General features: G+C 40.4%; 1 pseudogene; it reads left to right on the top strand.

Annotated features, from left to right (window-relative positions):
* The first annotated feature begins 8838 nt into the window (after positions 1 to 8838).
* Positions 8839 to 13721, top strand: part of LOC118835558 — a 36032-nt pseudogene continuing 31149 nt past the window's right edge.

The raw sequence follows: 13721 nt of genomic DNA, 5'->3' as shown, positions 1-13721 counted from the left end.
ATGTGGGTGCCAGATTGCAAAGGGCTTTAAGTGCGCAAGAGAAGATTCTGTATATAATTCTAGAGGTATTAGGATTAAATACAATTTATTGGACAAGTGAGTGATACAGTAAGCCCTGTGGTTTAGGAATATCATTTTAACAGCTGAGTAGAGAATGGATTGGAGGGACAATAGACTTGAGGCAGGGAGATCAATTAGAAGCTATGGTGAGACGTGATGAGGGCTTGGACTAGGGTGGTGGCCATGTGAGTGGAGAGAAGGGGATAGGTGTGAGAGATGTGGTTGAAATAGAATTGACAAGACTTGGTAACTGATTTGTATTTGTGGCTTATAAGATCACTTAGAAAGAGAAGAGAAGAGGGCCTAGAATAGAGTATTGGGGAACACTCCTAAAATGAGATTGTATATGAATGCTGCTTTTTCTCCTCTTCTTCCTCCTCTTCCTCTTCCCCCTCTTCCTCCTCCTCCTCTTCTTCCTCCTCTTCTTCCTCCTCCTCTTCCTCCTTCTCTTTCTTCTCCTCCTCCTCCTCCTCCTTCCCCTCCTCCTTCTCCTCCTCCTCATGCTCCTCCTCCTCCTCCTTCTTTGGAGACATGAACAGAAGAGGTTAGACAAGTAGAAGAACCAAGAGAGATAGGTGTCAAGAAAACCCAATGAAGAGAGAGTATCTAGGAAGAGAAGATGGTCAACAACATCAAATGCTGGCTCTAGGTCAAGCAGGAATAGACATAGTATGAACACATAATAGGTAGTTAACAAATGCTTGACTAATATATCCAAACCTGGTCCTGCTACAGATATACTGGGAAGGTATAGCTGAGAAAAGATAACCCAGGGCTGCCCTACTCTACAGTATAATGAGAAGAGTTGACATTTATATGGTGTTTTGAGGTTTTCAGCACTTTACTTACTTTACTTATATTTTTCTAGCCCGGGCAAGTTGGGGAGGGGGCTTTTTATACACAGTGGGACATAGTCAGGGATATACCAGAGGCCTGGAAGGTTGTCATTGGCATAGACTCCCTAGTCCTTGGTCACCCATCTGCTCACTCTCAGTTGTTTATGAAAGCTGTAAATATGGCATAAAAGAAGAGTTTGGGGAGGGGAGGCAAGACACAAAGGTTGAGAGGACACAAGTGCATTCTCATGGAAGAGCAGGTGTCCCTGCAGTGGGAGGTGTGGACCCCGAAGGCTTGAAGATATTGTTGAGGATGCTTTTGGATGTTAGGTAGTAAAGAATGGTGTGCCTTTGAAACTTGGATGCAACATAAGGAAGAAAAGGAAGGGGAAGGGAAGAAGGAAAGGGATGATATATTGAGAGCCAGGGGTAGGCTGCTCTAGCTATATTGGTTTGATAGAGACAATTGGAATGAATGTCATGGTCTTTAGGCATTCTCTCTGATCTGCTATTTCCTTCCATGTTTTCTAGGGGGTTATCATAATGCTGGAAATGAGGTCTCAACATGGTAACATTGTAGGAGTTGTCCAGGACTATGAAGACTTTGAAGGAAAAACTCAGCAAAATATAACTTTCTAGTTGGAAACCAAGACTAGTAGAGTAGTTTATGTTCCTTAGATGCAGATGGAAAAGGGAACCTGACCATCTCTGCGGGACATGCTGAGAGGGAACATTGAGGTCATTGCCCTTCATCCAGGTTGTAAAGAAGAGAGGGTAGCACAACTCACTGGGAAGCATTAGGACTCTGTCTGAAAATGGGCAGCTGCGTCTTCTTCCTGAATTATCTCCTTTTCCACTTGTGTAGGAGCCTGGTTTCCTTCAAGGTGGGTGGACTTCTAGCTGGGAATCCAGTGCAAAAACAAACCTTTAGACAAATGGAAAAGACTTAATTGGCAATGGAGATAAGATTCTGTTTGAATGGGCAAGTCAAAGGCCTGCAATTTACTTTGAGTTTATCTCTAGCTCAGTGTCATTTTCTTGAAAGGAATTCAATCGCCATTTGGGTCCACTCTGGTTGGGTAGCCTTGATGAAGCAATTACAGGACAGATATGGTGATACCTCTATCATAGTTTTCATCAAGTATTTCAGGCCACTTTTCTGGTTCAGACTATTCTCAGTTTCCCCAGTTTCTATCTGGAAATCGTCTAATTTGACTATGTGTCACCACATGCCTCTACTCTTACCAGAACTCAGCTCTGGAGCTCAGTCATTTTGAAAGTGGATAGATTTAAGTTGGGGGGCACAAGCCTTGGTGGACTTAGCAAATGCAGGCTGATTCCTGGATTTTATTGACCATTTTCTTATGCAGAGTTGCAAAGTATTTAACCACTTCTCTATGTACCTTCTTATGAGAGAGAGAAGGTAGGCACTCGAGGCGTTTTTCTAGCTTGCAGTAAATTGTGTTATTAGACTAAGGCACCCTGTCAATTTTATGTAATTAGTTTCCCCCATTTTTCACCCTAGGCGAAACAATGAAAACACCCACACTACCTCTACTTCATAAAGCTTTGTTCTAGGAACCAGAATACAATGCTCAAGTTAAAATTTTATTAAATGGACAATGTTACTTTCTCTTCTGCTTTAGGGTCTTGCTTGTCCCTTTAAGGGGTTCTGCTCTTCATTTCTACTAATCTCCCCTTTGCTTCCCTACTCTCCCTTTCTCCAAGTCAGTTTCTCTTATCCATAGTCAAAATAGCACCCAAACAAGTCCCAGAGGCTGTGTATTTTTCAATTAGCGGTGGCTAAGTGACTAAAATGTAATGCACAGCTCCCCAGGCACTGATTGACCTAGAGAAGCTTCAAGTTGATTTAGTCCAGAGGAGTTACTTCACAACTACCAAAAACTTGTTGAAAGGGAAAGGACACAAATCAATTAGCCTAATGCCTTCTTTCCCGGCTCTGGGGGGAGGGGACAGTGGAAGCCCTAGTTTGTTTTCATGGATATTATCTTGAATAGAGTCCTAGTCATAGAATTTCAGACCATGAGGAAGTTTATATGTAATCTTGTTGAACCTCCCTTGTTTTACCGACAAGGAAACATGTCCAGAAAGACAGTGACTTGCTTACTTCTTGTATGTTCAAGGATATGGCTAAACTCTCTAATTGATAGGGGACACAGAGTCTTGAATCCCACATCCTCAACTTTCATTCAATAGCAATACAATAAAAACCAAGCAAGTTGTTGGGCCCAGAAGAAGCTGGAGTACTCACCCTCTCCCTCTCTGCCAAGGGGCCCCTATTAGTTCTGTACTCATGCACAAAGACAAACTTCAAACCTGAGGGAAACTGGTCTTTAAAGGGAAGAGTCTGTCTCTTTTATCTCACTGTTGTTTGGCTTTTTATACCCCTATCTTGGAGCCTTGTAGAAAATTACTTAAAGCTTAGATTTTTGGCTCATGTCCAGGGTTTCCCCAAAGTGAGAAGTAGAAAGGTATTTAATATACAGTGTAAATTAGACATGGAATAGTTATTTACTTCCCTTACGCGCGCACACACACACACACACACACACACACAAATGCTTAAAACACACAAGATACACAAGTACTCCATCTTCTTGTCTAGCTGTTCACATAATTCACAATTAGTGAATTAATCAACAAGCATTTATTAAGCCCTGACTATGTGTCAGGTATTGTGCTAAGTGCCGGAGATATAAATACAAAAGCCAAAATGAAGCTTACAATTTAACAAGGGAGACAACATGCATATATACATATATGTATATATATATATATATATGTGTGTGTGTGTGTGTGTGTGTGTGTGTGTGTGTGTGTGTGTGTATATATATATACACACATATGCAAAACAGATACAAGGTAACCTTGGAAGAAAAGGCACCAGTAGTTGGCAGACCACGGATAGTACCAAGGATAGTAAAATTTGTTTGATCTTTCCTGAAGGGTTGTTATGGAGAAATAAGTACCTATACAAAAAGAATTTATTGCTCATATATGGGCCACTAGAAGAACCAGTCAAGTAATTTCACCAGTGAATACAATGGTTGTCCTCACTGAGACCACATTTTTCAGAGGTTGTTTAATTCTCAACATGACACAATGTCTATTCTTTTATCTAAGGATCTCCTTGGAGCATAAAAATATCAAATGCTAAACTTAGAAAACCTATCTCATCTCAATAAAGAAGTGCTGAAAATGTGCTAATTGGAAATTTATTATATTTCTCTTTTCTAGAAGAAAGTTAGGTTTGGTGGATATCTTGATGAGAACAGATCTCCCACTGGCTGTCACTTCAGAAAATATGACAGAAAATATTGTACAATTTAACTCCCTCAAAAAAACTGAATCTAGCAATAGGATTAATTAACAATATCTGATAATGTATGCACCATTGTGGCCCCAGAGGCTCCCCACCTCTCTGCTGTATATGAGATTTTAAAGGGCTTCTAGGAGTTAGAGTCCCTTCAAATTCCACCCCCAACCCCCACAACATTCATGTTGGAGATATGGGATTACATGGCAGGTGAGTGGGAAAGATATCTTTGAGCAAGTGGGACCTTTCATCACCCCAAATCACATCACTTAAGTTTGATTCTCTTCCCAGTGGTGTGGAGAAAGCATTTTGCTACTAACTACAAAATATCTCATGTACTTAATTTATATCTAGGTGATATCTGAGGTCCTTTATTCTTTGGATCCTATGATCTGAACCATTATGACTATAATGTTTTTCACTTTTTGTTATTCCACAAAAAGCAGAACATTTAAAATGCAGCCGCTTTATACAATCCAGATTATAGCAATATGGTGAATGAAATGACTAAATGGCATTTTGTGTATGTGCACATATGCAGGGATTCATGAGGCCTCCTGTGCCACATCTGAAAATGTTTTTCGCAAATGAGTAAAGTTTTGCCATCAATTTTTATGCAAGAGCATGATCTTGCTGTGTTTGAACTAAGCCATTTCAAAGATTCAGTACAATTTAAGAGATGTTAATGAAGCATCTGCTGTTTGCCAGTGTGTTGCTGACTGGGTCACCAAAATGAATGATGGCCAAAATGGGAAAATTCTTGTTCTCAAGAATCTTGTGGTCCAATAAGGGAAATATACGTGTGTGTGTGTGTGTGTGTGTGTGTGTGTGTGTGTGTGTGTGTATTCAGTTGTTGTTCAGTTAGGTCCAACTTTTTGTGACCCCATTTGGGGTTTTCTTGGCAAAGATATTGGAGTAGTTTGCCATCTCCTTCTTTAGCTCATTTTACAGATGAGCAACTGAGGCAAACAAAGAACCAGCCTCAAAATCTGGATGAGACATGATCAGAGCCTAAACCATCTGGTGATCTTGTGAATGGAGAGCAGGGGGATGTGAGAGATGCTATGAATGTATAATTGACAAGATTGGCAACTGATTGGATGGAAAGGGCAGGAGTGAGGGAGAGAGAAGAATCAAGCATGATTTCAGGGTTGCAAAGGACCTTGAAGAAAGGTAAAGAAGAGGAAAGAATAGTTTCCAGGAATATGACTTTAGAGAGGTTAGATAATATATTTTATGTCTAAATAAAATGAAATGGTATACTTCATGCTAACTTTTAACTTTTTAGCCTGGCATTTAGATCCTCCCAGAATCTGATCTCAGCATTCCTTTCTAGCCTTTTCTCCCACTTCTCTTCTGTACAGATGTTCTTCTCGTCCAGGTTAGCTCACTTAACTCTCTCTCATCCATAGATGATGTGGTGTTAGTGTCTACATCATCAGGAGCCCAGGACAGATTGGATTCACAGTCCAACAAGATGGACTATACCGTGCTTAAGGAGAACTTTTTGAGCACCCTGTGAAAGGGAGAAAAGGACTTCCAGAAACCACATGTTTCCTTTCTACATGTGCTCTCTAAACTTGAGCCCACTTTCCCCTGGATTCTGCATGTACTTGAGGGGAGTATGTCATAGACTTTTTTTTTGGGGGGGGAGGATATTTTGTACCAACTATTCTGATATGCCACCTTAGAAAATTCTCTTTCTAAAAAGCTACTTGAGTTAGGTTGACTAAAAGATTATCGATTAATAATCTTGGGGAAAAGAATACTTGTGGGGCTTGAGCCAATAACATTAGAGGAAATCAATCCTAAACCCTCAGAGACTACCCTAGAATCTGGAGGGGGAAATGTATCAAGCCTTGTTCTGGGAACTTGACTCATCATTGGGGGTGGGGGTTGGGATGAAGATATCTTAGAATTTATATGGACTCCACAGGCCTACTTACTTTACTTATATGAAACTCTTTATCTCCTCTCTCTATACCTTTATACTGGCTGTCTCCCATACCTGGAATGTTCTCCTTACTCATCTCTGCCTCTAAGAATCCCTGATTTCCTTTAACTACCACCTGCTAGTATCTTCCCCTCTAAGGTTGCTGAGAAAAATGATTATTTCTCTCCTATATTAATAGGCAATTATTGAATTAGGACTAAGGTTTTCCCCCTTCCTTTCCTGATTTAGAAATCAGTCCTTGTAGGTTATTCAGGCAGCCTTTGAAGTACAGGGCTCATAAGGAGATGAAATCTTGGGTGAAACTGATCCACCTGAAAAACTCAGATCTGATTGAAAGGTAAAAGGATTGATGGATTCTGGCCCATTGTGTTGTAGGCAGATAGGTCTGGGTAAAAGTGGATTCCCCCTTTTGTTTAGGTTACCCTAGACAGGGTGATATGGGTATAGATAAGTCTCTTTGACCAAGACCCAGTGATCGGTCATGTCCCTCAGGTGCTCATTAGAATAACCCCACCTCTCATTATAATAGTCATTATATGTTAACCAGAGTTAATTGTCACCCTCAGGAACACCATTCTTTCAAGGGCGCATAAGCATTGAGTGGGTTCCACAAGGGGTTTTTGGGATTCAAGAGTGTCATTGACCCATTTATTAATTATATGCTAGAATGATTAATAAAATGATTAATTACCCAGAAACTGTGTCTCTCAAACTTTTTATCCATCACATTACCTTCCACCCTGTTAGCTATGTTAGCTCCTAATGTCAGTCACTATTTTTGCTTTTTCTTTATTCCTAGCACTTAACGTGGGGTTTAGCACATAGTTAAATGCTTAATGAATGCTTTTCCATTGATCGATTGACCTATATGTCTTCCTCCCACCCCCTCCACCCCGCCCCTCCCACCTCCCCACCCCAACTAGATTGTAAGCTCCTGGAAGTTAGGCGCCCTTTCATATTTTTTAGCATCCCTTCAACAGCTAACATAGTACCTTGAACATAATGGGCACTTAACAAATGTTTGTTAAATGTAATTTATTGAACGTGCAATCAGTAAATATTCATTGAGCATCTACTACAAGTAAAGGCATGCAGATGCTTATAAACAGACATTTACCTTCTAGTAAGGGAGATAAGTTGTATACACAAAAAATCTCCCAGGCAATAAATGGTGTCATCTGAATGATAGACTCTAAAACAAAGACTATTAGGGCTGCAAGGAAACTTAATTGCAACTAATACAATCTTATAATTTTACAGATAAAAAAACTGAGGTCTAGTGACTTACCCAAGGTCATACAAGGAGTTGGTAGAATCTAGATTCGAACCCAGGTCTTCTGACTCCAAATCCAGGGCTCCTGCCACTACACCTTCATAGCTGTTACTTCAATCTCTTTATTTTACAGATGTGGAAACTGAGGCTCAGAGACATAATGCCCAATGTCACAATGACAAACAGTGTGATGATATATTGTCCCGTAGACAAAATGAGCCAAAGAAATTCAGAGAAGGGAAATAGGCTTTCTAATTATGGCCATTGGGGAAGGCTTCATGAAGGAGGTGAGGTTTAAGCTTGAAAAGTGGGGTGAATTTCCATGGGTGGAGAGAATTCATGGAGAAGGGACTGTTGTTAGCATAATCCTAGAGGCAGGAAAGTTCAAGATGTTTTGGGGAGAGAGAGAATATTGGGGGAAACTAGCTAAAGGTGGGGTGCTAGTTAGAAATGAGTTATGAGACATAAGGCAGAAAAAAAAAGTAGATTTGGGCTTAATTGTAGAGGGCCCCGATTAGCCTAGTAAAGAATTTTAACTTTACTCTGTCTATAATGGAGAGACATTGAAAGTTTTTGAGATGAGGAGCGACGTGATGAAAGCCATGTTAAATGCCATACTTCAGTATGATGAGATTTCAAATTTAGAGCTGGAAGGGACCTTAGAGGTTATAGCGTCAGGCCCCCTCATTTTATGGGTGAGGAAATCAAGTCCTAGAGAGGTCAAGCAGCATGTCCAAGGGCACACGGAGAGTTAATGGCAGGACTGAGATTCGGATGCACCCCTCCCCCCACTCCAAATCCTTTACCCTGTTTCCCTGGATAGCAACACTGACGAGCGCTTAATACGGAGTCAAAAGACCCGGGTTCCAGGCCTGGCAATATCGCTTGGGCACACCATTTAGGATCCCTCAGCCTTAGTTTCTCCTCTGTAAAACAGAGATAATACTTGCGCCGCCTGCCTCACGTGATTGGGAGGCAATGTATGTAAAATCCTTTGTATCCGTAAATCGCTACTCAAATACCAGCAATTATTAATGTTATGAGTCTGTCATTTATCAGCAGGTTCTGATAGCCAATGCCATTTCCTATAGGGAGGTTAAAATGTCTTAGCAAACAACTCACATACTGTCATTGGATGGTAGCTTTCGCTGAGCTAATCACTGGGGCCCTAGCGGCATTAAATATCTAAGTCTTCTTAGGTTAGACTCCTCAGTCTATTTGGATGGGCATTTAGCCCAAGTTAGGGCAAAACCTATTAGGATTTTCTGTGAAGATATGGGGATTTCATGGTGAGGCTGATGATGGTTGTATAAAATCCTATTTATGGGGGAACGCGTATCCTAGGATTTATTTTTCTCCAGAGTCTGAATAGACAACCATGGACACCTCAGGTGTGGTAAAAGATGATAGGATCATAGATTTGGAGATGGAAGAAACCATTGATGCCACCTGCTCCAACCCCTTCATTTTACAGGTGAGGAAACTGAGGTCTACAGAGGTTAAGTCACTTTCCCAAGGTCACACAGATACTATGTTTCAAAAGAGAGATTTGAACTCAGCTCTTTCTGAGTCCAAGTCTAGGGCTCCATCCATCACACAACATGTTACCTTTCTATTTACTCATTTGGAATTAATTGACCACTGGTCTCTTCAGATCCAAGGTCACTGATGGGGCAGGCTAGCTTTTGTGCTTGACAAATGTTAACAGTGATCCTTCCGAGCATGGAAAATGCTTATCCAAGCAGAGAAGAATGGGAAAAATAGCAGAGCTAATACCACTCTGGTTAATTTATCTGCTCCTGTCTCGAGGGTTTTATTCTGAAAATCTACATCTGTTAAAGGTCATCTCTAGCTCTACAGCACATGAACCAAGCCTGCCAACCCCCTGGTGGTGACATGCTCCACCTAATTGCAAGCTGCCCTCTTCCTGACAGCTCTTTTTATCTGAACAAATGCTTGCTTTTTCATAATTGTCTGAATTGAGAGTTTCACAAAGCTGAAATGCTGGTGTGACTGAAGCAAGCAGACAGCCACCCTGTGAAGCAATATCATTAGCCATATTAGCACTTGTTTGCAGATTGCTACAATTGTGTAAAGGACCAGCTAGCAATCTGCTTTGATGCAGACTGACATACATGTGCAATCAAGACACGATGGTGGTATGGATGCTAGTGTTTCCCTCCCATACGCCCTGATGCTGAGGTCTGATGCTGCAGTGGAACATAGAATCAAAGAATCATTAACTTGGAGCAGGAAAGGACTTTAGGAACCGTGCTTGCTCTGAATTCTTTTCTGGATGCATATGAATAATCAGATTAATAGCCTCTTGCCCCAGTCCTTGAAAAATAAGCACAGTGCCTATTTTATTAAAGGAATGATGAAAGATCTAGTGGGCTTGCCTTTCCATTGTCAGAGGTGGTCTTATGAATAGGTAGAGTTAGCACCCACCTATTACAGGATCCAGGAATGCTTTTGCTTCCCTACCCCACATCCCAAGGTTCATGGCTTACGTTTTTAAAACCTATAAACAAAATTTTCTACTTTACCAGTAGAGATGAAAATTAAAATACAATTAACACCAAATTCCACCAAGGTATGTTAAATTAACTAAAGTTAATGTTGGAAAGGCAGATTGTAGACATATTTTGGAGGGCCTTGAATGCCAAGCAAAATATTTTGAACTTTATTTTGCAGAAAATGGAATGCTTATCGGGAGAAAATATTTTGTTTGGAAGGATGGAAGAGGAGAGCATGAGAGCTTGGGTACCTGAACGAATTAGGTAGGGTGAAAGAGGAAAGGATGGTAGAGAAGAAAAAAAGGGAGACAATTCAATTCAAATCAATAAATATTTATTAAGCTTCTACTATGAGCCAGGGACTGTACTAAGTACTGGGGATACTAAAAGAGACAAAAGATAGTCCCTGACCTCAATGAGCTTGCAATCTAATGGTTAAAGGAACAGATTGGTTAAAAGAACCAAGCATGTTTAGCCTGGAGTAGAGAAGAGTCAGAGGGGCTACACTGGTTTCAACTATTTATAAGGTTGTCATGTGGAGAAGGCACATGGTCCCAGAAGGCAGTGAGTAGAAATTGCAAAGAGGACGCTTATGAGGTTCAATGTCTGGAAACAGCTTCCTAATAATTAGAGATGTACAAAAGTGGATTCCTTGGAGATCTTCAAGGTGAATGACCACTTGTCAGCTATATTGTCATGGGGATTGCTTCCAGAATGGGTAGGACTAGCTGGCAGCTAAAGTCTCTTTCAACTCTCAGATTCTGCAATTCTATGAAAAGGGAGGTTCAGAGTCCTTGATGAAAACTTAACCAGCTTCATAATTATGGCTACAGTTAATTTGCAGTTCTCTAGGAATGATAAGGATGATATGCTGAACTTGTATTGTGTTTTATAATTTACAAAACACTCTTGTATAGATAGTCTCCTTTGATCTTTGCAGCTACCTTTGAGGTCAAGGTTCAAAGATTATACCTACTTTATCAAGGAGGAAAGAGCGAGCCAGCCATAAAACTCCTGGCTTTACATGTCTATAGACAAATGCAGAAAATATGTAAAATAAACAAGGTGAGTTAGAGATCCTAATGCAAAAAGATCAATGCTACCTTCTAAGTATCATGGAGACTTAGGGTGGCACTCATGGTTGAAATATAGCAACAATGGAATATTTTGGCGGTAGGGTAGGTTGGACTTGTGATTTCACTGGTATAAAGAATTCCTTGGGTAGGAACTTCTTCCCCAGCTACAGCCTGGCTGCTCATTTGGAACTTGGAGTCTTGAAAACTTGCCTGGGGACCTGAAAAGTTAATTGACCTGCCCATCATCACACAACCAGTATGTGTCAGAGGCAAGACAACCTAGGGCTACCTGACTCCAAAGCCATCTCACTATCCCCTAGGCTACTCTGCCTCTCATGGACAACAGATAAAGAGCAGAGTGAAGTTGTATCTTGTCTTAAGACATACTATATATGTTAACCATGTGAAGAAATTTGGAATCAACTAGAATGGGGAAGTATGGTGTAAGCATTAGAATAAGGATCAATGGTGAGAGAAAGAAGAGTCAATGGTGGGAGAACGAAGAGGTGTTACAAGTTTAAAGAAAGGCAAATACTGTTACAGTTTTCAAAAAAAGGAAAGAGAAGAGTTTGAAAACTTTAGCCAACGGACTTGATCTATATTCCTTGAAAAAAGTCAGAATGCTTTCTTAACAGGATGGTTTCTAAGTATTTAGAAAGGGAAGCAGTGATCACTAAGAGCCAGCATGGGCTTTATTAAAAACAAGTTCTTTACAGAATAACTTCATTTTCTTTTTTGGGTAGGGTTACTAGACTGATAGATCAGGGGAATGCTGTTGATAAATTATATCTCTATTTCAGCAAAGCATTTGACGATATCCCTCTCACTTTTCTTTTGGACAAGATAAAGAAATATGAGCTAGATTATAGTACACTTAAGTTCAGGACTGGTGGAATGATAAGGAAAAATGGATTGTTGTCATTTGGAGGGAAGTCTCCAGGAAGGTGCTCCTGGGATCATCCCTCAGCTCTGCGCTGTTCACATTCTTATTAAAGACTTGTGTCTCTATGAGCTCCAGCCCCCGAACTGGCAACATGGCTAAATGTACCAAGAAGGTCAGAATTATTCGTAAATATGAAACACGTTATGGTGCATCGCTCAGAAAAATGGTGAAGAAAATTGAAATTAGCCAGCATGCTAAGTATACCTGCTCCTTCTGTGGCAAGACTAAAATGAAGAGACAGGCTGTGGGTATCTGGCATTGTGGATCCTATATGAAAACAGTAGGTGATGGTGCATGGACCTACACAGTCAAATTTGCCATCAGAAGACTGAAGGAATTGAAAAGCCAGTAAAATCTTATCAAATATCTATAGCCCATAGTCTAACAATAAATGGGTTAATTTATGGAATTTTTTTAAAAGAAGATTTGCATTGATTGCATACTCACCAGATTTGCAGAGGACACAAAACTGGGACAGATAGTTAACAAATGACAGAGTCAGGCTCCATAAACACTACCAACTTAGGCTAGAAAGAATGGCTGAATGGGATAAGATTAAGGTTGTTGTTTTGTACTGGACTTATGATTTCAATTTTATAGGGCACCTCTACTAAAGAAACTCCATTATCATATCAGTTTGATAGCTCATCTGCAATTTAGAATGTTAGAAATTTGCCTGAGGAACAAAATGAGTATATGTGAACTCAAGTTTTGTTGACTCCAAGGCCAACTTTCTATCCACTATACTGTGCTGCCTGCCTTAAAAATCAACCTTGCAAGTATAGAATGGGAGTCATGAATAAATAGTAATCCTTATAAAAAATGATCTGGCAGTTTTAGTAAAATGCAAGATTAACATGACTTAAGGGTGTGATTACTACCACTGAGCTCCCCTCCTCCCTCCAGGCTAATATAGTCTCAGGATTCATTGAATACAGCATATGTCCAGACTTAAGGTGAGTATCCCATTGTACGAAGAAGAGCTTTGACAAATGGTACACCCTCCAGGATAGTGAGTGGAATGGTGAGGGGTGGGGGACTCTGTCCTATGACAATTAGTCAAAGGAACTAGGGAGCCCATAGGACAGTTGGGAGTGGGGTGGGGGAGGTACAGAGAGTCAGGACATCAGAAGCTGCTTTTCTCTTGTAAAACCACAGTGAAAAATTATTTTTCTCAACCAGAAATTCCTTCCCTTTTACTTAAAGCCACATTTCTCCCCTTCCTCCTATCCGTCTTCCCTGGGAAATATTCTGGTTGAATTGAGTTCTGAAAATTACAGCCTAGGGGAGTCAACCCAGTCTAAGCTGAGGGCCTAGAAGGTGCTCAGACTTGATCCTTTTCTGTATTTCTTTGAACCCAATGGTCTGTCTTCTTTCTACTATCATAATCACCCCAGGCAGACCCAGTAAGCAGCAGCAGCAGCAGCAAGTGGCAACTTCAGATTAGATTAGCGCAACAGTTGTTACTGAATCATTTTCAATGATAATATCTATAATTAGGACATTAAAAGGAAATGTTGGCTTAGGCTTATATGCAGCAGATGTTCCTATGATATTGGCTTTGGCACTGCTCACTGCTAGTGATTGTTTTCACTGATGACTGATGACAATATTTTCTTGTCCTGCAAACAACTATATGCAAAGAAAAAAAAAGAGAGATTAATCAAAACAATCTGTTTGTTTGCATATTCCTAAGTTTCTTTTCTTCTCTACCAAGCAGGGGAGC

This window comes from Trichosurus vulpecula, chromosome 1, assembly GCF_011100635.1.
Source record: "Trichosurus vulpecula isolate mTriVul1 chromosome 1, mTriVul1.pri, whole genome shotgun sequence".
NCBI classification, from domain to species: Eukaryota; Metazoa; Chordata; class Mammalia; order Diprotodontia; family Phalangeridae; genus Trichosurus; species Trichosurus vulpecula.
This window is presented reverse-complemented; position numbering and strand designations above follow the sequence as displayed.